The following is a 24,790-nucleotide window of genomic DNA, read 5'->3' as shown; positions in this document are numbered from 1 at the left end:
ACCTCTGAGAGCAAGGAAGATCCTTCACTGTAACTAGATTCAGCAATACCATCATTTCCAGTGTTGCTGTCAATCTCTATTTCTTTGCCTATCTTATTCTTTGTTTTGTCACTGGGTGTATTTTTTCCTGATCTTTCTTACTTTTGTCTGTTGCCTGACAATCAGGCCATGCCTTACGTATGTCCACATTTCTCAAGAATTTTCTTGAGGATGTGTTGTTTGCTTTTGCAATTTTGGCCTGTTTTTTCCTTTGCTTTTTTCTTTCCTTTTTGAAGTTTTTTCTACAAACATAGAGTTGTCATCATCAGTTATTTCAGTTACAGTGGTAGGATTGTTACTAACCGTTCTATCGATTTGCTAGTTTCTATCACAATTACTTCTATGTTGGGCTCTGATGTCTTGCCATTGTCTTCATTTTGCAATGGTATCTTAATAGTCGATACATTAGATTGTGTCACCTTACTATTTGTTTCATTATCATTATTGAGTTCTCTGTCTATGCCGTCCATTTCAGTATATACTTCTTTATTGATAGACATCGAATTTTGCGTTTTATCTGTTACCTCACGTCGTGCCTTGTTCATTAATTTGTTGATGAAGTCCGGTAATGCTATAAATGCCATTACCATTTCTTTTAAGAGATTTGTTTGGGATTTTAATTCAGCTAGTATTAATACTTGCGTTTCGTTACTTGTGGTCTGTATTGTGTCAGTATGGTTTGCTTTCTCTAATTCATCCAACATATTTTTATCTATGTGTTGTGACATCTCCAACAAGGAATTATCAATAGTGTGAAAAACTTGGGGTGTATCAACATACTCCCTATTTCCATTAGCCACTTTTTCAATATTATTTCCCGGGTCAACGTTCTGTTGGAAGCTATTTGTATCACCATCTTCTAACAAACAATGATTGCGAACTTTCAATTAGTTCAGTGTTAGTTCCCAGCTCTTGGGCTGGTCTATCCATTCTTTGCTCTAAAGAACACTGAATTGCGCATTCAATAAGCTCCTCAGTTAAGTACGGTGAGCCTAAGTGACTCGCAGCAGCAGCACGGGCTACACTCATCCTAGTGGTCATTTGCTTTGTAGGCGGCACTATTGTTAAATGTTGCTTACTTATCACAGCCTTTTTTACACTCATTTTTGTCTCGACACCACTTCTTAAGCCACTTCTTACATTCAGCTAGGCAGTGGCTATCACTATGTTTGTACTTAAATAGAGAAATAGAGAACTAGCATTCAAAACTCCAAAGTTTCTTACCTAACCCACAGCCCCACAGGCTAAACAGGCGAAACAGGCCACTTGAGAGGCCACTTGCTGAGGCGCGCGCGCTGATGGCGCGCGGCCTCGTCTTTTTATGGTGTCCTCCGCTTCTGTGGGCGTGGCCAAGTTCTTGTCACGTGATTGCACAAACGTAGCACAAACATAGTATTCTATCTTCCTGCACGTAGCTGCTGAAAACGAAGAAACAATCGTGCAGATAGTTGAGTAGAGAGTAGAGATCCCAGGCGAAACAGGCCACTTGAGAGGCCACTTGCTGAGGCGCGCGCGCTGATGGTGCGCAGCCTCATCTTTTTATGGTGTCCTCCCCTTCTGTGGGCATGGCCAAGTTCTTGTCACGTGATTGCACAAACGTAGCACAAACGTAGTATTCTATCTTCCTGCACATAGCTGCTGAAAACGAAGAAACAATCATGCAGATAGTTGAGTAGAGAGTAGAGATCCCAGGCGAAACAGGCCACTTGAGAGGCCACTTGCTGAGGCACGCGCACGCTGATGGCGCGCGGCCTCGTCTTTTTATGGTGTCCTCCCCTTCTGTGGGCGTGGCCAAGTTCTTGTCACGTGATTGCACAAACGTAGCACAAACGTAGTATTCTATCTTCCTGCACGTAGCTGCTGAAAACGAAGAAACAATCGTGCAGATAGTTGAGTAGAGAGTAGAGATCCCAGGCGAAACAGGCCACTTGAGAGGCCACTTGCTGAGGCGCGCGCGGCTTAACTGTATAAAGGTGTAAAATAGCAAAATATGTGATATATCCTGAGAACTCGGGAATTGATAAAACAATCAAATCTTGAGGGCCTTGTGGAAGCTGAAATAGTTATCTAATTTCCAGATAGAGGGCCTCATTACGAGGAAGGAAGTAACCATGCTGCTTTTAGCGGCATGGCTACCCCCTTATCAGGTACCGGGTCTGGGTTCCTTGAATGAGGAATTACCGGGCCACTCGCGGGACCAGCTAAGGACGCCTGGTGAAACAGGGCGTCCTTAGCGGGTTCCCGCAAGCAGACCTCGTAATGGGGCGGTAAGGGGTTGACGGCTCCCGCACCTTTACCGGCGCCGTTAACCCCTTACCGCCTTCCTCGTAATGAGGCTCCGAGACTGGTAGCCTGTTCCAGAGGTGAGGAGCAGCTACAACTCATCTGTGTTCACCACTCTTTTTAAAGTTAGACTTTGGGTTTACTAACAAGCACTGATTCTCTGGCCGCAGGCAGCACACAGTTCTCTATGGCTGCACCTCACTCTCCAGGTATTTAGGTGCAAGGCCATGTAAGCACTTGAAAACCAAACAAGTAATCTTGAAAGAAATTCTACTCTTTACAAGAAACCAACGATTGGCATGGTGCCAATAGCAAATCAAATTTAGAAAAATCAAAAATCAAACAAACCATTGTATTTTGATCTCTCAGAAGATGCCTGATTTGGTAATCTGGTGGTCCCAAATATAGAGCCTGATTCTCAGAAGTATTTTATAACTGTGCAATCCCATAGGAAAACGTTCTGTGAATCAGACCCAGAGAGGGTTAATGTAGTCCACTCTTGAGTCAATGAGGGATCCAACCAAAGTCGGGTAGTACTATTTATACACATTGGGCAAAGTCTGAAGCTGATGTAGTTTGTAAAATGATTGCATTGTATCCTATTGTATTAATTGATTTATAAGGCACTTTAGCCAGAGCACTGGACAAAAGTATAAATCATTACAAAATTGCAAATTGGGACATATTAGTAAGCAAATGACTTTTGAGATGTGTGCAAAAGAGAGAATAAGAAGGAATAAATCTAGCATGTAGCGCAGGGGTGTTTATAGTGATAGCATCGAATGCAAAAGCATAGAAAAAATGCATATAAAAAAATGCATATATTTTCGTTTTTTTTAATGGGGGGTCCCCCCAACCCCTGTTTTTTTACCCCTTAAAACCCACTATTATAAAAATAAAACCTTTACCTATGCAAAAATGCATTTTTTTTTATGCTTTTGCATTCAATGCTTTGTATATGATGGAATCGCCGGATACCGCGCAGGGGCATTCCAACATTTAGGTGCTAGGGGAGTGAAAGAGCGGAAGCAAGGTTATGCACTGTGTAACCTTGAGATAGTTAAGAGAAACTGGGATTGGGAGTGAAGAGAGCAGGAAAGTAACAATAGAGCAAAGATAAGGAGGTGCAAGGCCGTGAAGACCTTTGAAGGTAATGAAAAGAAAGTGAAACTGAAATCAAGGTTCAAAGGAAAGCCAACAGAGAGAGTGAAGGGAGGAAGTATTGAAGCACAAGGAGAGATTCCACAAAGAAGAGTGCAAATAGCAGAATTAAAGACAGAACAAACAAGGCAAGATGAGAGGCAGGAAGGCCAGTAAGAAGACAGGAACAATAGTCAAGACGAGAGAAACCTAAGGCAGTAATACGACATTTAGTGGCATGAAATGTGAGAAAGAGACAGGCTTTGTGAATATTGAGAATTAGAAACAGCAGGAGGGGACAAGCGATGTATGATGAGAAGGAGAGAGAGGAATCAAAGAGAACTCCCACATTTCAGGCAGAAGAAGAGAAAGGGAGAGAGGTAGGAGGAAAGAGAATGGCAGGAGGAGGGATAGGAAGTTGGATGGTAGGAGGGGGAAAGAATATGATTTCAGTCTTTGAGGCACAAAGATGTAAAAGAAAAAAGAAGACAGTCAGAAATAGTGGTGTGATAAGAATCAAAAAAGGAGACAACGAGCTGTGAATCGTCCGCATAAATGTGTGAAGAAAGTCCAAAAGAAGAAACAAAAGAGCATGGAGTGTAAGTATAAAAGGAAAAGAGGAGGGGACTCAAGACCAAGCCTTGGGGAACACCATGTGTCAGTGGGAATGTAGGAGCCTTTAGGCTTCTCAGGAGACAGAGAAAAAAACTGTTTGGCAGATAAAACCTAAACCAGGAAAGAACAGTACCTGAAAAGCCCAGGGAACATAGAGTAGAGGGGAGGGTAAGGTGATCAACTGTATCAAAAGCAATTGAAAAAGTCAAGTAAGATAAGAAGAGAGCTTAGAGCGGCGAGCAGAATAGAATTAGAAACAGACCGAAGGGCAGTTTCAGTGGAATGAAAAGGGTGAAAGCCAGACTGTGTTTGTGGGAGAAGCGAGTGAAGGTCAAGACAAGATGTAACTTCCGTATATACCAGCCCTTCTACAATTGTAGAAAGTAAGGGGAGAAGAGGGATCGGACGATAGCTTGAAGGTAAGGGCGTACCAAGGGAATGTTTTTTTCAGGAGAGGAAGGATGACCGCGCTTTTAAATTCAAACTTTGCAGAGGGGGCAGATTACAGAGAGAGGTCAGGAATGGGAGCAATAGAGGAAGGATCATAGCGATGAAGGGGGAGGCAATAGGGTCAAGAGGTGAGGCAATAGGTTGGGCTCTAGCCAGAAAGGAAGAAGTGTCAGACTCAGAGAGAGGGGAGAAGGATGAGAGAGAGAAGAAGATACAAGAAGAAGCCAGGAAGAAGACGAGTTGCTTGGAGCCGGTAAGGAGGACCATGACAGCTCCACTTTAGCGATCAAGGGGTCGATTCATGAAGCAAACGTGCGCCGAAAATCCCAGCGCAAGCAGGCGCAAGGTGGCGCAAGTGTAAGAAACCCAGCACACATGCACGCGTGCGATTCAAGGAAGACTCTGCGCGTGTTTCCGGCTGTCCGTGCGCCAAATCCAGCCATGGCGCACGTGGGCACAAACGGCGTGCGCTACGCGCACAGCAAAAGCGTACATAGCGCGGCGCACACAACCAAAGTGGGCGGAACAGTGGGCATAACACGCGGAATGGGGAATAACGCGTGAAAAAGAAGGCGTAACTGGGGAAGTACTGCACGCGAACAACCCGTATTCATGGATTCGAATACAGGAAACCCGCGCATGGCAAAAGACGCACACAGGCGTCAACGTGTCCGCCACACGAAGGCAGGCGGAAGTGTCCCAGCGCACAGTATAAACGTGCACGCAAACAACAAAAACGTATATACAGCTACGATGAATGCCCATTTGTCACAGCACTGATCGTGGGACACCGCAGGAGGAGGAGAATAGCCAGGGCATGCATTTTCACACCACAGACAAGCCTTTTTGGGATGCCTGACGACCAGGTATACGGCAGGTATAGGTTTCCACCCCATATCATCCTAGACCTGGTCGGGGAGTGTTAAGATGACCTTACATCCCCCACCCTTTTCTCCCAAGCATTGAGTCCCTTGGAGAAGGTGCTCAATGTCCTGCATTTCTTGGCCACTGGGTCATTCCAGCAGACTACTGCCATAGTGGGGGGGGTCTCACAGGCCACGCAGTCACGCTGCCTACACCAGGTACTGGCAATAATGACAGCGCGCCCCTCAGTGCGCAGGCACATATACATGCCCAGAACACCCGCAGAAAGGCAGGCCGTTGTCCTGGATTTTTTCAGGGTGGCACACTTCCCCAAAGTGCTCGGTGCCATAGATTGCACCCATGTGGCCCTACGTCCACCTAGGGCCACTGAGCACATCTACGGAAACCGCAAGCACTGGCATTCCATCAATGTACAGGTGGTATGCGATGCAAAGGGAATCATCACCTCTGTCTATGCAAACTACCCTGGCTCCACCCATGACAGTTTCATATACAGAATGTCCGCCCTGAGCCAGGCCCTGGAAGCTGGGCAGCATGGCGACACATGGCTCCTAGGTGAGTACAAATGCCCTTGCACATGCATGCATGTCACACACACACACACAAATACACAAACCCCAATAATCACAACCATTTACACCTACCCAGGGGACAGTGCCTACCCTCTGAGCAACCACATGATGACGCCAATCCGGAACCCCACCACACCACCCCAGGTAAGATACAACGCCGCCCATATTGCAACCAGGGCCATAGTGGAGCGCACATTCGGAGTGCTCAAGTCACGTTTCCGCTCCCTTGACCGCTCTGGCGGGCAGCTACTCTATGCACCCCCAGTAGTGTGCAGGATCATTGTGGCAGCATGTGTCCTGCACAATGTTGCAACACGGCAGGGCGTACCGGTGGACATGGTGGTGCCCCCACATCCCCAACCACAGGCACAGGCGCTGCCCATGGGAGGGGACAGGGCACGTGGCGAGGAAGCCCAGACCCAGCTAGTGGCCACATTTTTCACCTAAACTCCCACCCCTGCGGAGTGCACACAGGCCTGGCACATACCAGGTGACAATCGATGATGACAAAGAGACAGTCAACTATCACAACCCTACCACCCTGAGATAGTTGCCATGGAAGTGCCACATTGTCTGCATCCCTAGCTACTTAAACAGAAGCTATCTTGTGTGACCAAAAGGCACACATATGACATGACATGATATGGCATTTGTAACGTGCCTATACACAAGTATTTCAAGGTGCGACGAGGCAGGGAGGGGGGAACAAGGGAAGACAGACAACGATACTACTAGGCCAGGTGTCATTTAGATTGCGCAAGTGCAGGGGTAGGGGGAAGGGAAAAGTGCAAGGGGAAGGGGAGCGGGGGACTGCAGTACAGGGTAAGTAGACTAAAAAACAAATAAATAGGCCAGCTGCTGGCAACTGCAAAGGTAAGTGCAGACAAGTGCTGGGATGGTGGGGCTGTAGGGATAGAGAGACAGTCCCGCAGTGCAGGGGTTGCCAGGGAGGCAGTGCAAGTGGAGAGTGGCTGGGCCAGGGACCGAGGTCGGTGAGAGTGGCCCATTTGCAGATCCAGTGCAGTTCCAGTGAAGAATTTTGCAAGGGAGAGGGAGAGAGAAAGCAGAAGCAAAGAGGAAGGTCTTGAGGTGCTTCCAGAACCAGATATGGTTCTCCTTAAGTTCCAGTGAGGCAGGAAGGCTGTTCCAGAGGGAGGCCCCTGCCGCGTAGAGAGATCTACCCCCAGCTAGTTGCTTTGAGAAGCGGATGACCCTGACGTGCAAGGTGTGAATCACACACACCTGCAAAACAGGCCATGACCATCACTGTTATGTCACTCAAACCCTCCCAAACCACAACATGACATGGCAAGCAATACCCATACACCAACACAGTACCAATAAGGTACACATTGCCATGTCAAAAATGTACAGTGGCATCAGACAATGATGCCTGACATGCAATCAGATGAAATGACTGACCAACAACCTCCCACCCAAAATAAGTCATTCCCAAATGCATTACAAAAGTTGTAGACGTAACATAACAATGAATGCCTGTCTACATGCACATTGTGCATTGCAAAATCAACACTGCAGCTTCTGTGTGCTGTGTCCAACTCCTGCAACACACTGCTCAGCGCACAGCGCAGTGAACAGCCATTGTGTGTGATGCACACCCTGAGCATCAGATCTAAGTGACAAACCACATCAAAAAGCAAATTAGGCATGTACAAGATCCATAATTGGTCACAGAACATGTGCTGCAGGGACACAGTGGGCACCAGAAGGCAAACAGAGTGTACACGTGGATATGCAAGGGTGGTTGTACATGTAGTGCATCATAGTGCAAGTGTGTGGGTCAGTAAGGACATGCACTCAACATATGCATGTGCAATCAAGTGACCATCAGTGTCCTCTACACATCACATGTGAACATTCACCATGTGTACACCCCAGCATGTCAAACCACAACTATCCCCTCACACCTGAAAGGTAAACACAACACATGAACAGGCATTGATCAGCAGAACACAACATGTACATAGGATACCACAATTACAATGTCAGGGTTCCCATCACACTGCAGGGCAAGGCAACTATCAACAACAACCCCCACCCCCACTCACAAATGACCATCACCCACTGAACAACTGCACCTGGGTCATGGAGCCTTTAACCCTCAATTTCACCTGGCCACAGGATCACCCTTCCCCTTCGTCACCATCTCCCACCTTGTGTGTAAAAAGGTGCCTGCACCCTCAGAGTCTACCCTCATTTGCAAAATCACAAAATCCAAGCCAGAAAAACGAACCAGAACACCCTCCAGTAGATGACTTGACGTAGCAGTACCTCACAAAGGCCAAGTACTACCACAATGATGAAACAACCAAGGTAGCACAGTAAAACAATGTCACAACAGGATGTGAACCATGTGTGGTACATAACATAGAATGATGCACCATGAACGGATGTGTACTGTCACAGGTCCCGTATACAGGCGCAGGAGTGGCAGGAAACAACCACCCCTACAGTGTCCCGGGTGCCTGCAAGGTCAAACTCACACAGGCCTCTGAGACCCCGGTGGTGACGGAGGGTCAGGGAAATGCTGTCGGGACAGGTGTTGGCACACTGGATAACTGGAATGAGTGTCAGGAGAGGGGAGGAGGAATGACACATGAAAGTAGGGAATGCACGAAAATGTACTACCTTCATGAACACATACACAATCCGAACAAACTTGGACATCATTGTCATGGCCTTCTGTAGTCCAGGCTTAGGAGTGGCACGAACCAACCACCCCCTCTAGGGTTTTGGCGCCTGCAAGTTTGGGGCTTACATAGGCCTCTGCAACCCCAGCGGGGAAAGAGGGTTAGGGAACGTTGCTTGGATAGGTACGGGAAGCAGGAACACCGGGTAGAGGGTACAGGTTTTAAAATTGGATAGGACTCCGGGTGATTAGGGGAAAACAAACATACCAAATTGAATTACACATTCATCCATGCATTAGTGCACCCCCCAGCAAGCCTATGCAGAGCAGTTTGAAAGAAAAACAACAAGACACTTAGCTCTGGTTTTGAGTGCTGGCCTCCTGCCTGCGCACTCTCAGGTCTGGTTACAGGAGCACTGAAATGCTGCAAAGAGAGCCACAGTTAATAATCTGTCTGTGCCCATAACACAAAAACACACCACCAAACATGCCCCATAGCAACAAACTACTCTACAAACAGACAATCTGGTGTAGATGCTTCGTACCCATATATAACATTACCCCTGTGATGGGTCATACACAGTCAATGCAGTAAGTCAGCCACCGGTGGGTGCGTGGCAAATGGAACACCAATGTGTCACAATTCACACAACATGCAATGTTCCCTGGGTAAGCAGACAGACCCATATAGCAAGGCATGACTTCAGAACAAGTCGTGTTCCACCATGACCGAAACAAAGTAGGCAGTGCATGTATCAAAATGTACATGGAAATTAAATGCACTGCACCCGAGTATGTCCCTTGCTGTATGTCCCTGTGAGCTGCCACTTTCCATGTCTCGGAAGGCTACATGGTTGATAAAAGTGCCTCAATGGACCTTGGTATACCAGAGGGTATGTGCCACTGCCCCTGCAGGTGTCCCAGACAACCTTACAATCAACAGCCATCAGTCCACCAACACATCTGAGCTGCATTGTGTGCTTCAACACCAATATTCGTCCAAGATCACCCTCAGTGCTGTAACTAAACCTGCATGTGCAACTCGCCTGGTGCAAGCTTTGCTGTGTTGTAACCCCCCTGTGCTGCTCACCTTGCCTGGAGTTCCTTGGAACACGTCAGCAGTTCTAGGATGTAGGTCTGCAATCCCTGTGCCTCTGCTTGTGCACACATGTGCATGTGGGCACCAACAAACATGTCCAGAATTCAGATGTCCCATGGACCATGTCTGCTGGCAAAGGTGCTCTGGAGGCTCATCCCCCTGCAGAAAGGGCATGAAACACATGATTAATGCTTTAAAGTCATCTGTGTGTGTCTCTTCAGGCATCTCATTACTGGACCATGTTCGAGACTTACATCAACACATACACAAGACAAGCCTGAAGGGCCCAGCTGGAACAGACAGTGGATGCCTTCAAAAGCCACAAAGCACTGCACCGTCACATGAAAGCACAATAGACAAGCAATTTTAAGCTATATTAACTAATTACACTAACTATGAAAAACCTACATTACCTAATTAAACTAACTATCAAACAGAAACTTAACTAACTAAACTAAAAGAAAAATCAAAAATGGCCACATACCACCTGGGGGGAAGGGGAGGCACCCAGGAGGGGGGAGGTACAGGGTGCTGCTCAACACCCACATGCGATGATGCTGAGCCAAAAAAAAAAAACTCCATGGGCTCAACGCCTGCACAGCCCGACCTATGTGGGAGATAGATGGTCGTCTGAGTCCGGCTCATCCTGGAAAGGAGGACGTGGCACAGTACCCTGGCCACGCCTAGCCGCAGCTTGCCCCTCGTCGGCAGCAAGTCTGCCGGACGGGTGAGCCTGGTTCTGTGTGGCGATGTGACGTAGGTCTGAATGCAGAACCTCACTTGATACACGTGCTTCCTCTTGCAAGGTAGCACGTGTAACACGGAGTTCCTCCTGCAAGGCCTGGCTGGACAACCGCTGCACCTCCCGGCAAGCCTGTAGCTCAGCCGAGATGGTACGCTCAAGGTGTGCAAACCTCTCCTCTGCCCGCTGTCTCTGGGACATCATAAGGACACCCAGAGTGGATTTGAGGGAAGCATACTCCTCCCTCAGGGCATCCATGTGCGCCTCTGCGTGAGGAGCAATTGCTTAATGCAGAGACGACATTTCAGCCTGGCGTGCCCTGTCTGAGGCCGCCATGCCCAGCCTGAGCGAGCGGGCCGTGGACCGTGCCGCCTGCTGCTGGAGAAGCACCTGCCTAGCAGGGGGGAGCACAGATCGGGCCACACGCTCCATGCTCTCAGCGATGTTCTCCATTGCTGCCCCCTGCCGTTCTGAATTGGCAGTCATGTCTTGCTCCCACTCAGTATACTGCAGTTGCGCGCGGCGACCGCGTTGCCGGGCTTGACCCCTGCGGGACCCAAGGACCGGGGGTCCTCGCTGTGTTGGCACCGCCCACGGCTGCACGACTACATGCCCCCGTCGACGTGATGTCCCAGGCACATCAGTGACTGGTGTGGAGGGTGACCCTGCATCCCGATCCACCACGGGCGGAGGAACCAAGACTGTCTGATCCCTCAGTGCAGGTGTCACAGACAGAGGAGTGTCCACATCAGAAACACTCACCCCTGACACATGGACTTGATGCTCATCCAACTCAACTTGGACGTCAGAGTCGTCATCAAGGCTGGACTCATAGGCAGCCAGAGACAAGATGGACTGTAGCACTTGGGGGTTTTCGTGGCCTACCACCCCACGACCCCCACTTGTGCCGGGTTGATGTAGTGGTAACAGCCCTGTGTCTGGCATGATAACACCATCCTCCTCCTCCATTGCGTCATCACCTGAAAAATAGAGAGAAAAAAGGTCACTACACATGTCAGAAGCACACAACACACACACACCGACAACAAACACATCAGGCAGACATGTGACACACAACATATAACCTGGCATGCATGCTGGGTCAACTTTGAATTGCTTCTGTGATCAGACCTGTTGAAAGGTGGCAGTTTCCATGGAAGTGGGTCTATGCAGTGCAGAAAATGTGTACGCCACTCACTACCTACATGTACAAGGACTCCATGGTGTGTGTCAGGAAATGTGAAGGCAGTGCAAGGTCAAATTCAGGCATCACGTACATTGTGCATTCAATGTGTACCATATCTAGAAGCCAAGCACCCCTCCACCCCAGTACAAAAGCAGGGATGTCTAGCATGGTATCAAAAGGCTGACCATACACCTGTGTATTGAAAGGCAGTGTTGACTGGCATCAACAGCTTAATGCGATTCAAGTGACAGCACTGCAAATGATGATGGGACAGTAAGCAGGACACATGATGAAAACTCTGGAGGCCGCCCACGTGTGGAGAAGACACAACAACAGTTGGACAGAGTCATTGGCCATTGAACAGGCTGAGGCCTGTGAGCCACACAGATTGTCAGACCCTAAACATGTGTGCAATGCAGTACTGACCCACAGTTGACATGGGAAGGCTCATGAGATGCCATGCAATGTATGTCACCCAGGACTTGTATTACCGTGATCATCCAGTCAAGGACACATAGGGGCATGCGTGCAATGCACATGGAGCATGAATGGGCACTCATGTCCCTGCGGGACATCTGACCTATGCACAGTACAAGTGAGATACCCTGCATCAAGTACTAAGGCTGTACCACACGGCATATGTCTGGCAGATTGTACGCTGGAAGTTAGCATCTACACAGGATGCATGAACAGGAAAGTACACATTGGCAAGATTGAAGCAGACCAGTGCAAAGGTGGAACTGGGGTGCAGAGTGGCGGAGGAAGGGCAAGGGAGCATGCCTACATGGATTCCCCGCATGCAGGCAGAGGAGACATGCACGTCAGTCATGCAATGACATTGTGCCTGGGCTGAGAGGAAGGTCACCCCACGCCACATGCAGAAGGGCCAGTGAGCTGGAACATGGACCGGAGGGGCATACTTGTAACCAGCATGTCAGTAGCGTGCAATAGCGTGCATGTCTGCTCTGCAGGATGGTGGACATGTGGAGCAGACAGTCCCCGTCTGCTCCACATGTCCACCATCCTGCAGAGCAGACATGAATCACGGAAGCATTGCATTACTTACACATCAGAACCATGTACACGTCACATGTAGTGGCAATCATGCACAACACATCCCACAAGTGAAGCACACACGTCCTCAACAAACACGCATCAACACTCACTGGACTGGGCATCAAAGTCCAGCATCTCTCCCACTCCTTCGACCAATTCAGGTGGTATGAACTCCGCAACGAGTGCCTCATGCGGAGTGAGCTCTTCCTCCTCTGGTGCAGGCCCACCGCCAGTCACCAGAGTCAAGTTGTAATTAGAGGCACGCTTAGCCTTAGTGCTGGGTTTGATGTCATTCAAACGCTTTTTGCACTCTTGCGCCGTGCGCACCTCATGGCCAAATGAACTGACATGTTCCGCAACATGCTTCCAGTGGGTGTCACGTTGGGCAGCCGTAGTCTGACTATTGGCACCCACTAGCATGTCACGGCTGTGGCCCCGCACGTAGCCCACGAGGAAGTCCAGTTCCTGCTTGCAGAAAGGCTTCTTCCTCGATGTGCAGGAGGTCGTGGCTGTGTGTGGGGTCCCAGCCTGTGCTGCAGGTGCAACCTTCCTCCTCTTGGACTGTGGCGCAGACCCTGGCTGGCTAATGTCGCCCTGACCAGTATGGCCAGTGGGTTCGGTGGATTGAGCCAATGGAGTGGCAGGTGGAGGGACGACCAAAGGCCTGACTTGTGTCAGTGGCATCTGGGTGCCCTCTAATGGACCCTGCGCAGCAACATCAGCTGTGGCAGGGTCATTGACCGCAACGGTCCTGGTTGGCAGACTCACAACCGGGGTGTTTTTGAGTGCATCTGCCCCTGCACTTGCCAACACCCAGCTGTTCGGGGCAGCAGATGGCATAACTGCCCCAGGGACACGTGTCTTGGTCTGAGAAGCCTTGCCTGCCCCTATGGTTTCTCTCCTGGCCTGTTGGAAATCTTCAAAGGGCTCCTCAAGTGCCAACGCAGCCTGCGCTGGCAAACCCTGAGCCTGGGTGGCGGTGTCCACAGCTGCACCTGCAGCTACCACTACCCTTGGGCCCGTGGCAGTCGATGGAACGGACTGCCGGGTCACACGGGCGCCAGTGCCAGATGCAGAAGCTGCATCCCCCGGAACCACAGGGGTGGTGGCATGACTGCACCGACACATGGCACAACATTGTGCTCAAGTGGTGCACCCCTGCCTCTTCCCCCTCTGTGGCTGCCCTGGACACCCTGGAGTCCCCCTACTCCCTGGTCACCACGGCCACGTCCCCGACCACGCCTGCCATGAAGAGTACGCCCAGCTGAGGCGCCCCTCACCTTTGGTGTCCTCCCAACCATGGCACAGATGCAGTAGTGCCGGCACAGATAGAGTAGTGCCAATGGGAGGTGTACACCACAATTGACCTGGGCAATTGGGGTGAAGGGGGTGGGAAGCAAGATGTTAACAGCCCCCCTGCACCTGCAAGGCTGTATGTGACCCCGGTGATCTAGTGACGGGTCACGCAACGCTCAGGCACCCCAAAACTGCAGTAAAACCGTGCATGCAACCCTGCAGCCTATGTGCGTGGAATCAACCTCCCGCAATACACGGTGGCACCCAGTAACACGAATAACGCGTACGCGTGGGACACGCAGGCTACTACGACATCGAAAATGGGTGCGATACACAGGGGCACCCGCAGTGGGAAAAATAGCATGTGCGACTCACCGTCTGACTAGCGCGATGCAGAAAAACACGCGTAGCCAATACTCCCGCCAAAAGAAGAGATATGTCCTTGATAGCTGTGAAGTTGTGATGGCGTGCGAAACAACAGGAAGCAGCAACACATGTCGGTCTCCACGAAAGGCACATACAGCCAACTGCTGGCCCCGCTCACCTTTAACCCGTGCTGAGCGAAACGCCCACGCGCGTCACGTCACAGAGGCGCTTGCGCTTGAAGGGCCTTCTGTCCAATGAAATTGCGTATGCGTGCAGACGCGCTTACGCGCTAAGGGCCTTTCCTCGAATTACACACTGACGTGCAGAATTTTCACGTGCCAAATCATTCCGTATCAAGCTGGCCACGCGTAAGCACACGGAAGACCACGCTCCTGCCCAGAAGGCCGAATTACTGCCCCCCAGAGCCCCGAGCATGCTCCCACCTGCCATCTGCTGCTGCCTGACTGCCTGCTGCCCACATGCCCTGCCATTTGCTGCCTGCACATCAGCCAGGGGTGCTGTTGCTGTGACCACCCCTGCTGGAACCGAAGACTCCCGACTGGGATTCCATCACTCCACAGCCCAGCCCCAGGACCCAGTTGCCCACCCACTCCTGCCTCGAGGGTTGTCATGTCGGGCACTGCAACATCTGGCACCACTGACAACCCCCGGCCAGAGAGGCAGAGGGGCACCAGCTTCAATGCCACCGAAGTTGGAAGTTCCCGTGCCGACAAGGAAGGACAGACTCGGATTTGGACGGACATCGTGACTGCCATCAACGCGGAGGGGGTGGCAGTCCGTGACTTCCAACATGTCAAGAAGCGCTGGGAGGACTTCAGGTCCAGGACCCTCAACAAGGCCCGGCGCCTCTTGAAGGCAGCGGATGCTAAGGGGCGCCGGGGCCACTTGTCGGAAGATCAGATGAGGGTCCTGGAACGCATATCCCCAGCGCTCCATGTCCAGGTCCTTGAGAGGCAGACCCGTCTGGAGTCGAGCGGTAAGTGTACATGCACCATGATTGTAAACTGTGCGTGTATTGATGTGCCAGTAGTGTGCAGGTTGCACCTCTGTTTGTATGGGGCCGAGTATGGGTGGGGGTGCACAGGGCCGTGAGGCTAACACATGCGAGGGCTGTCATGTGTGAGACATGGATGGTGCTTGTGTGTGTAGGCTTGCATGCCAAATGCAGTTGTGTGGGCACACATGTTTGGATGAATGTGTATGTAAGTAGGCATGTTCGTGATGTCACGCATGTATGTTGTATTCAGCTGCATGTATCAGCACTGTGTACATGTGCATGTGTGTGTATTTGACAAGGGTGCAACAGTGATGCAACATGGATGCATGTGACAGATGGATGTGTTAAGCCTGATTGGCAGATGTGACATGGATGCCCATCTGAACACTGCGACAGTTGGCAGAGGTGAACACATGCATGCAAGTGTGGTGGTGTGCGTGCATGTGTAGTGCACTCCCTGTGTTGCATGTGATGTCTGGCTCACCTTTGCCTGCACATGCTGTTGTATGTGTATGGATGGTGCTGGCAGTTGGGATATGGCTGTGGTATGGCTCATGTGTGCAAGTTGAAATGACATGTGTGTTGGCGATTGTGATGCCATGTCTGAGGTTTGCCAATGCCACTCATGTACAACTGTCATGTGTGTATGTGTCCATTGTACAGTGCCCTGATGCCTGTGTTTTATTTCTCTCTGTCTGCAGCGTCAACTGATGAAGAGGGCAGAGAAGGTGCTGTGGAGCACAGCGGCGGGGATCGCAACGCCAGCCGGAGACGCAAGGCCCGGCTCCCCTCCCAGGTTGTGATCTCGTCGGGGAGTGAGGAGTCCGGTGCCGCATCCCAGGCCGCAGCTGCCGGGGGGAGGTCCAAGAGGCGGAGGTTGGAGTTGGACTCCTCGGCAGCAGAAGGGTCCGCTGGGACCCCACAGGGCCCAACGGGGGAAGATGGCACGGAGTCATCCAGGTTGGTGGGGAGTTTGGTGGAGGAGGAGGCCGTGCAAGCAATAGAGATGGGGTCTGGAGGTGGGGATTCCACTGGTGCTAGTGGTGCAGTGCAGGATCAGGGACAGGAGGCAGCACAGGCCGCCGCGGAGGTGCCTGTGTGCAATCCTGTCCCTGATCCTGTCACTGCATCATCTTGCACCAGCAGGGATGCATACGTCCAGACCCGTTTTCAGGCAGGGGATGAGCTCACAACAACTGGCCTTCCTCTGCCTGCGGACGTGGCTATCCGGGTCCGGGTTGAGCCCGTCCTGACTGGTGTGGCGTTGCGTCAACGGGCCATGCGAGGTGACCTGCAGTCTTTTCATGAGGAGACTGCACGTCATCTCGAATGGCTCGTTGACCGCGTCGGCCTACTGGGATAGGTCACCCAGGCTGGATTCCTCCGTTTGAGGGGGCTTGCTCAGACCCCCTCCTCAACTGAACCCCCTATGCGCCAGTCGTCCTCCGTGCCATCTTCCCACCCATTAGTCACCCAGGTGCCCTGTGGAGCTGCATCTGACGGTGCAGCCAGGCTGGTGGAGGAGGCATCCCTGCCACAGTCGGGAGTCGGACGTCCAGCAGGGGTGGCCACATCAACGACTGCACCCCAGCCAGCGGAGGATGTGCAGGCAGCAGGAGGCAGTGCACGGGCAGAGGCACAGCAGCAGCAGCAACGTGGTGGGAGCCATGATGGCTCGGGGCCTTCGACATCGGAGGGGCAGGCATCGGCCGGAGAGCAGGAGGACCCAGGACGGGAAGTGTCTTCCGTGTGGCAGCGGTTGGGCCACGCCATAGATGCAGAGCGGCAGCGGGCGGAAGAGGCACGGCTCACGATGGTCAGGGCGGAGAACTCCATGCGGAGGGCCCTGAGGCGGGCCGAGTGCCTCGAGGCAATCCGCAGGGAGTTGGAGGTGGACATGTCGACGGCCTTGCGGACCCTCAGGCCATGGAGGAGGACCGCCTCCGGGACATTGAGCAGGAGTTCGATGATGCCCTGGCCCGGAACATCCCGAAGTGAGCCGTAGGACTAGCCCGCTGCCTTTGTAAATAGTTCTGTAGTTAGTGTTAGGTTTCCTTTGGTTTTGCATTTTTTTTGGACAATGGGGGGTGGGGGTGCTGGGAGACATGAGTGGGGGCCTGGTGGAGGGTGCCCCTGACTGCTGGGGGGTGGGAGTGCTGGGAGACAGGAGTGGGGGCCTGGTGGAGGGTGCCCTGCACTGCTGGGGGGTGGGGGTGCAGGGAGACAGGAGTGGGGGCCTGGTGGAGGGTGCCCCACAGTGCTGGGGGGTGGGGGTGCTGGGAGACATGAGTGGGGGCCTGGTGGAGGGTGCCCCACAGTGCTGGGGGGTGGAGGTGCTGGGGGACATGAGTTGGACATGAGTGGGGGCCTGGTGGAGGGTGCCCCACAGTGCTGGGGGGTGGGGGTGCTGGGAGACATGAGTGGGGGCCTGGTGGAGGGTGCCCCTGGATGCTGGGGGGGGTGCAGGGGGACATGAGTGGAGGCCTGGTGGAGGGTGCCCTGCACTGCTGGGGGGTGGGGGTGCTGGGAGACATGAGTGGGGGCCTGGTGGAGGGTGCCCTGCACTGCTGGGGGGTAGGGGTGCTGGGAGACATGAGTGGGGTCCTGGTGGAGGGTGCCCCTGGATGCTGGGGGGTGGGGATGCAGGGGGACATGAGTGGGAGCCTGGTGGAGGGTGCACCACAGTGCTGGGGGGTGGGGGTGATGGGAGACATGAGTGGGGGCCTGGTGGAGGGTGCCCCTGACTGCTGGGGGGTGGGGGTGCTGGGAGACAGGAGTGGGGGCCTGGTGGAGGGTGCCCCACAGTGCTGGGGGGTGGGGGTGCTGGGAGACATGAGTGGGGGCCTGGTGGAGGGTGCCCCTGGATGCTGAGGGGGTGGGGGTGCAGGGGGACATGAGTGGGGGCCTGGTGGAGGGTGCCCTGCACTGCTGGTGGGTGGGGGTGCTGGGAGACATGAATGGGGGCCTGGTGGAGGGTGCCCTGCACTGCTGGGGGGTGGGGGTGCTGGGAGACATGAGTGGGGGCCTGGTGGAGGGTGCCCCTGGATGCTGGGGGGTGGGGGTGCAGGGGGACATGAGTGGGAGCCTGGTGGAGGGTGCCCCACAGTGCTGGGGGGTGTGGGTGCTGGGAGACATGAGTGGGGGCCTGGTGGAGGGTGCCCCACAGTGCTGGGGGGTGGGGGTGCTGGGGGACATGAGTTGGACATGAGTGGGGTCCTGGTGGAGGGTGCCTCACAGTGCTGGGGGGTGGGGGTGCTGGGAGACATGAGTGGGGGCCTGGTGGAGGGTGCCCCTGGATGCTGGGGGGTGGGGGTGCAGGGGGACATGAGTGGGGGCCTGGTGGAGGGTGCCCTGTACTGCTGGGGGTGCTGGGAGACATGAGTGGGGGCCTGGTGGAGGGTGCCCCTGGATGCTGGGGGGTGGGGGTGCAGGGGGACATGAGTGGGAGCCTGGTGGAGGGTGCACCACAGTGCTGGGGGGTGGGGGTGCTGGGAGACATGAGTGGGGGCCTGGTGGAGGGTGCCCCTGACTGATGGGGGGTGGGGGTGCTGGGAGACAGGAGTGGGGGCCTGGTGGAGGGTGTCCCACAGTGCTGGGGGGTGGGGGTGCTGGGAGACATGAGTGGGGGCCTGGTGGAGGGGGCCCCTGGATGCTGGGGGGGTGGTGGTGCAGGGGAACATGAGTGGGGGCCTGGTGGAGGGTGCTCTGCACTGCTGGGGGGTGGGTTGGTGGGAGACAGGAGTGGCGGCCTGGTGGAGGGTGCCCCACAGTGCTGGGGGGTGGGGGTGCTGATGGACATGAGTTGGACATGAGTCGGGGCCTGGTGGAGGGTGCCCCACAGTGCTGGGGGGTGGGGGTGCTGGGAGACATGAGTGGGGGCCTGGTAGAGGGTGCTCCTGGATGCTGGGGGGGTGGGGGTGCAGGGGGACATGAGTGGGGGCCTGGTGGAGGGTGCCCTGCACTGCTGGAGGGTGGATGTGCTGGGAGACATGAGTGGGGGCCTGGTGGAGGGTGCCCCTGGATGCTGGGGGGTGGGGGTGCAGGGGGACATGAGTGGGAGCCTGGTGGAGGGTGCCCTGCACTTCTGGGGGGTGGGGGTGCTGGGAGACATGGGTGGGGGCCTGGTGGAGGGTGCCCCTGACTGGTGGGGGGTGGGGGTGCAGGGAGACAGGATTGGGGGCCTGGCGGAGGGTGCCCCTGGATGCTGGGGGGTGGGGGTGCAGGGGGACATGAGTGGGAGCCTGGTGGAGGGTGCACCACAGTGCTGGGGGTGGGGGTGCTGGGAGACAGGAGTGGGGGCCTGGTGGAGGGTGTCCTGCACTGCTGGGGGGTGGGGGTGCTGGAAGACATGTGTGGGGGCCTGGTGGAGGGTGCCCTGCACTGCTGGGGGTTAGGGGTGCTGGGAGACATGCATTGTTGATCAGTAGTGCAAGGTGACATGTGGCTTGGCTGGGGGGCATGCCCATGGTGGATGGGCTGCCTGCGGGACATGAGCAGGGGTGCAGGGTAGTCCCCCGTGGTGTGGGCTGCCTGCAGGGGCCGTGGAGGTTGTAGAGCGAACACCTGGGAGGACCCACACGGCCAATTCACGTGTAGTACTCCACGGAACCCCTGAAATACATGTACCCTGCTGAAATCGCATGTGAAACTTCCCGCACACCCCGAAATACACGTACACAGGACATTCGCGTGTGGAACTTCCCGCGCACCCCTGATATACACGTACCCTGATGGAATCGCTTCTGGAACTTCCCGTGCACCCCTGATATACACGTACCCTGATGGAATTGCGTGTGGAACTTTCCACGCACCCCGAAATACACGTACCCAGGACATTTGCGTGTGGAACTTCCTGCGCACCCCTGAAATACACGTACCCCGCTCGCACGGGGGCCAATCGCGTGTGGAACTTCCCGCGCACCCCTGAAATACATGTACCCTGATGGAATCGCGTGTGGAACTTCCCGCGCACCCCTGATATACACGTACCCTGATGGAATCGCGTGTGGAACTTCCCGCGCAACCCTGAAATACACGTACCCTGCTGAATTTGCGTGTGTAACTTCCCGCGCACCCCGAAATACACGCACCCAGGACATTCGCGTGTGGAACTTCCCGCGCACCCCTGGAATACACGTACCCAGCTGAAATTGCGTGTGAAACTTTCCACGCACCCCTGATATACATGTACCCTGATGGAATCGCGTGTGGAAATTCCCGCGCACCCCTGAAATACACGTACCCTGATGGAATCGCGTGTGAAACTTCCCGCGCACCCCTGAAATACACGTAACCTGATGGAATTGTGTGTGGAAATTCCCGCGCACCCCTGAAATACACGTACCCTGATGGAATCGCGTGTGAAACTTCCCGCGCACCCCTGAAATACACGTACCCTGCTGAATTCACCTGTGAAACTTCCCGCGCACCCCAGTAATACACGCACCCCGCTCGCACACGGCCAATCGCGTGTGAAACTTCCCGCGCACCCCAGTAATACACGTACCGAGCTGAAATCACGTGAGAAACTTCCCACGCACCCCAGTGATACACGTACCCCGCTTGCCGTGCTGGTACAGGGTTAGCGCAGCCCTTTGCGCTGGATTGGGGATTTTGATGGCTTTTCCCTGCGCAAGGGGCGTTCTTGGGGGCGTAACTGGCACTGCTGCAGGCTCGTTGCACCACTGTGCGCCACGGCTGGTTTTGGTGGCTGGAATCCATGAATACGCTGTGCGCGGAAATGTATTTTAGCGCACGCGGCTGGCGCAGGGATTCGCACGCGCACACTGTGCGCCAGCCGCGTGCGCCACTTGTGCGCTGAATTCTATGAATTACCCCCCAAATAGCAACATCTGTAGGAGTAAGAGAAGAGGATAGAGAGGGTTCAGGAGGAGGAAAAGAAAGAACACAGTTAAGTAGCTGAAAGAAAGGGCTTGGAAGGGGAGAGTTTTTTCAAAAATGAGGTTGTAGAAATATTGTTTTTGTGTGTGGTCCAGGGCAGTGTCATACATAGAATGGATAGAGGAAAGAGAAGCAATAGCAGTATGAGAGTGGTCTTTTTTCCTCCAACGCTCAGCACGCTCATGTGTTTATCTTAAAGAAAGAAAATACTGATACAGTCATGGTTGGGAGGTTTGCTTTAAAGACTGAAAGAGTGAGCAGGGTAAAGAGTATCAATAGTGGAGGTAAGAAAGGCATTAAGAGCTGAGAGAACTGTATCTGCAGAGAGAAAATCGGAGACAGATGGCGATGGAAGGGAGGAAATAAGAGCTGGTAAAAAGACAGAAGTGCCAAGCGTTCTGAGATTGCGAGAGAGAAACGTGTGCTTTGAGGAAGTGGGGACAGGAGAGATGGTGGGCGAGATTAGAAAAGTGAGCAAGTAATGGTCAGAGAAAGGGAACACGTTTGTGGAAACAGAAGAAGTTGAAGAAGTTGAGGAAACTATAAGTACAAGGGAGGAGCCAGAAGTATGAGTGGGAGGTGAGGAAAGGGCTATATGAATACAGAAAGGCTACATGAATACAGTATAGAAAGAAAAGGAGAAAAGGTTTGAGTGTTGAAGAGATGCAGGTTGAAATCAACAAGAGGAAAGAAAACTGAGAGAGCAAGAAGCAAGGGAGTAAGAATGCTTGGAGAGCAATATATAATAAGAAAAGAAATATGATAAGGTTTAGAGAATGACAGGAAATGATATTCAAAGGTTGGAAATTGTGGTAGAGAAAAGGGGGGAGGAAGGATAGGAGGAGCGAAATAGTAACATGTGCCCCCCCCTCTATTCTGGCTTTGCAAGGGGAGTGAGAAAAGCTGGAAACACTAGTCTTGAGTGAAGTGGATATAACCATATCAGAGGGGGGATCCAAGTTTCAGTAAGACAGAGAAATTGCAAGTTAAATCAAAGAAAACATTCAAGAATATTACACATTTTTTTTTACAAATAGAACGTGCATTTAGAAGACCAATAGAGCATGCATTGAGAGGGATAGAAGTCAGGCTGCCCGGACTTTGTACCACTTTGACTGCGTTGATCCTCAACCTCCAAACCAGACCTGGCAACCACCCAATCCGCACAGCTCAAGTAGACGCTTTGAGACCACAGCTCCCCTTCCTTTCGACCCCGCCTCGACTGCAGCTTGATGCTGGACCATTGCAGATGCTGCACCAATCCGACCCAAGTAGACACCGCAGGAGATGCTGAGAAGCCTGGTTTGACACATGTCAAACCACCAAGACATTTGCAAAAGGTATTTGACTGCTATCGGACCTCCTGGTCCATCTTTGGGCCCTAGAGACTGGCTAGGTAATTGTTATTCCTTTTTTGCAACTTGAAGACATATCCTTTCGAACATTGTGTTCTTTTGAATGCCTTATTCCCCCTTGTCTCAGCACCCAGAGTTCTGCATCTATTCTATCTGTGCATATTCTGTGTTTCTTCGCCAGGGGTGCAATTTGACAGTGTTTTAAAGTTAGTATTGTACATGGTGTGTCTTATTAAAGTATATATTTGTATAGAATCTTGACTGAACATTGCTTTATTTTGGACTGTTATACTTCGCTGTTTGGGATGCTACTGAACCACATTCACACTGTTAGCCTTCCTTTGGCCCACGTTATCACAAAAGGTAAAGGAACTATGTCTCTTGGCTGTGCCTGTTTTGCCTTTATGATTGCGTTGGCTCTTGGTTTGTAGTAGCGTGAGGGCTGATTGGGCGATTTAGCCTCTACTTATCCTTGTACTTCTGCAGGGCAGAAATCAATTCGTCACATAACCCACTTAGATATACATGTGTTCAAAGTTCCTATTTAAACCACATGAGAGAGTACACATTTTCGGCAACATAGGGACCAAGTCAGTAGACTAATATGAAAAGAGAGGTCTAGCTTCTGGACACAGGCACAGTGGATTTTAAATACGTTTGCACGACACATAGTGACTGACTGACTGACAGCTGTCCTGCATATACAAGGGAAGCACAGCATCCGGTAAGCACACATTGAGTGACACCACTGCTTCGTAACAATCTGCATTTCCAAGCAGTGGTACAGAAGTCATAAGGATCTCTTTCCTCCCTGTGTTCTTTGACAGGTGACAGAGCGGTTTACCCACTAACACATGGGTCATTACGAGGTTGTCGGTCTGGAAACAACGGTACCGGTAAGCTTGCCAGTACCGTTGTTTCCAGACCGGCAAACTATGTGTTCTGCGAGAAGGTGCCTTTTCGCCCGCCGACCTTGATGTCCAATGGGATTGGAATGGGAATGGGGATTTTCGTTTTCCGGCGCCGGGCCATAAGGACCGCCGGGCCGTAATGCCCCGGGAAGTCCCCATTCCCGGGCGCTGGAAAGAAAATGACTCCGGCGGCAGCCGTGCCATTTTTACCGGCACGGCTACCGCCAGACTCATAATGAGGCCCCATGTGGCCTGAACTCCTGTACTTAGTTGTGGCACTGCTACACCAGAGGTGTGTATCCACCGTTTTGTTTGAGGTTATTAAGCTTTGTACAATGTTTCAAACTCAATCACTGTACTTGATAGAAAAACTTTGAGCTTCACATTTACTTTACATTGCATTCCAGGCGGTTGGTGCAGGACCACTGCAGTGGTGAAGCAACTGCGGGGTGACCGGACCTGAGGAATACTGGGAAACAGCAGATACAGGTCGACAACCTGAATTATCTTCAATTGAAATACCTGACACCTTCTGCAGAATCATTGCTCCAGCTTGTATGATTTTGCCACCCAGCTTCTCGCTGATAGGCAATTTTTACCTCCGAATTTCTCAAATCTGGGAGTGTTTAACTAATAGGTCTTTGGGTATGTATTCCCTGGGCATTCTTCCCTTTTCAAACTAGGAGGAAATACGCCAATTCCCCAGTGACAAGCACACTAATTGACTGCTAGTGTTTTGTGATGTGGTTTAAGAACATCACACAGGCATATCTAGGACTCACATTCTATCATTGAGTACTTTTAGACAGTCAGCACCACGAACTGCCTTGAAAATGTGATGCGACGTTAGGAAATGTCAGCTTTGGCTACGCAGCCCTCAGTTATTTCAGCAAACTTTATAATGCCTGGCTCTCGTCTTTCGCTGTAGAAAATCCAGGCTTGCCTCTCACAATAATTGGCACGGGATGCACCCAATTCAGTATGGATAACAGACACGTGTCAATGTACTTACTACAGATGTAAATGTTCATACAAGCCTTGCAGTCTAGCAGGTGGTGTTGTGATTGTCCTAGTCCGGGTTAAAACCGGCATTGTGTCATATTAGCTAAAGTGGTTGGGAGCATGAGTGCTCAGAATAACACAACACAGCACAATATATCATTTCGAATGCATTGCTCTCCTACAGATGACTGCTATCATTGGTAAAATGTTAGCGCTCCTTTTGA

The sequence above is a fragment of the Ambystoma mexicanum genome, chromosome 5p (genome assembly GCF_040938575.1).
Source record: "Ambystoma mexicanum isolate Mex_15411 chromosome 5p, UKY_AmexF1_1, whole genome shotgun sequence".
Classification (NCBI taxonomy): Eukaryota; Metazoa; Chordata; class Amphibia; order Caudata; family Ambystomatidae; genus Ambystoma; species Ambystoma mexicanum.
This window is presented reverse-complemented; position numbering follows the sequence as displayed.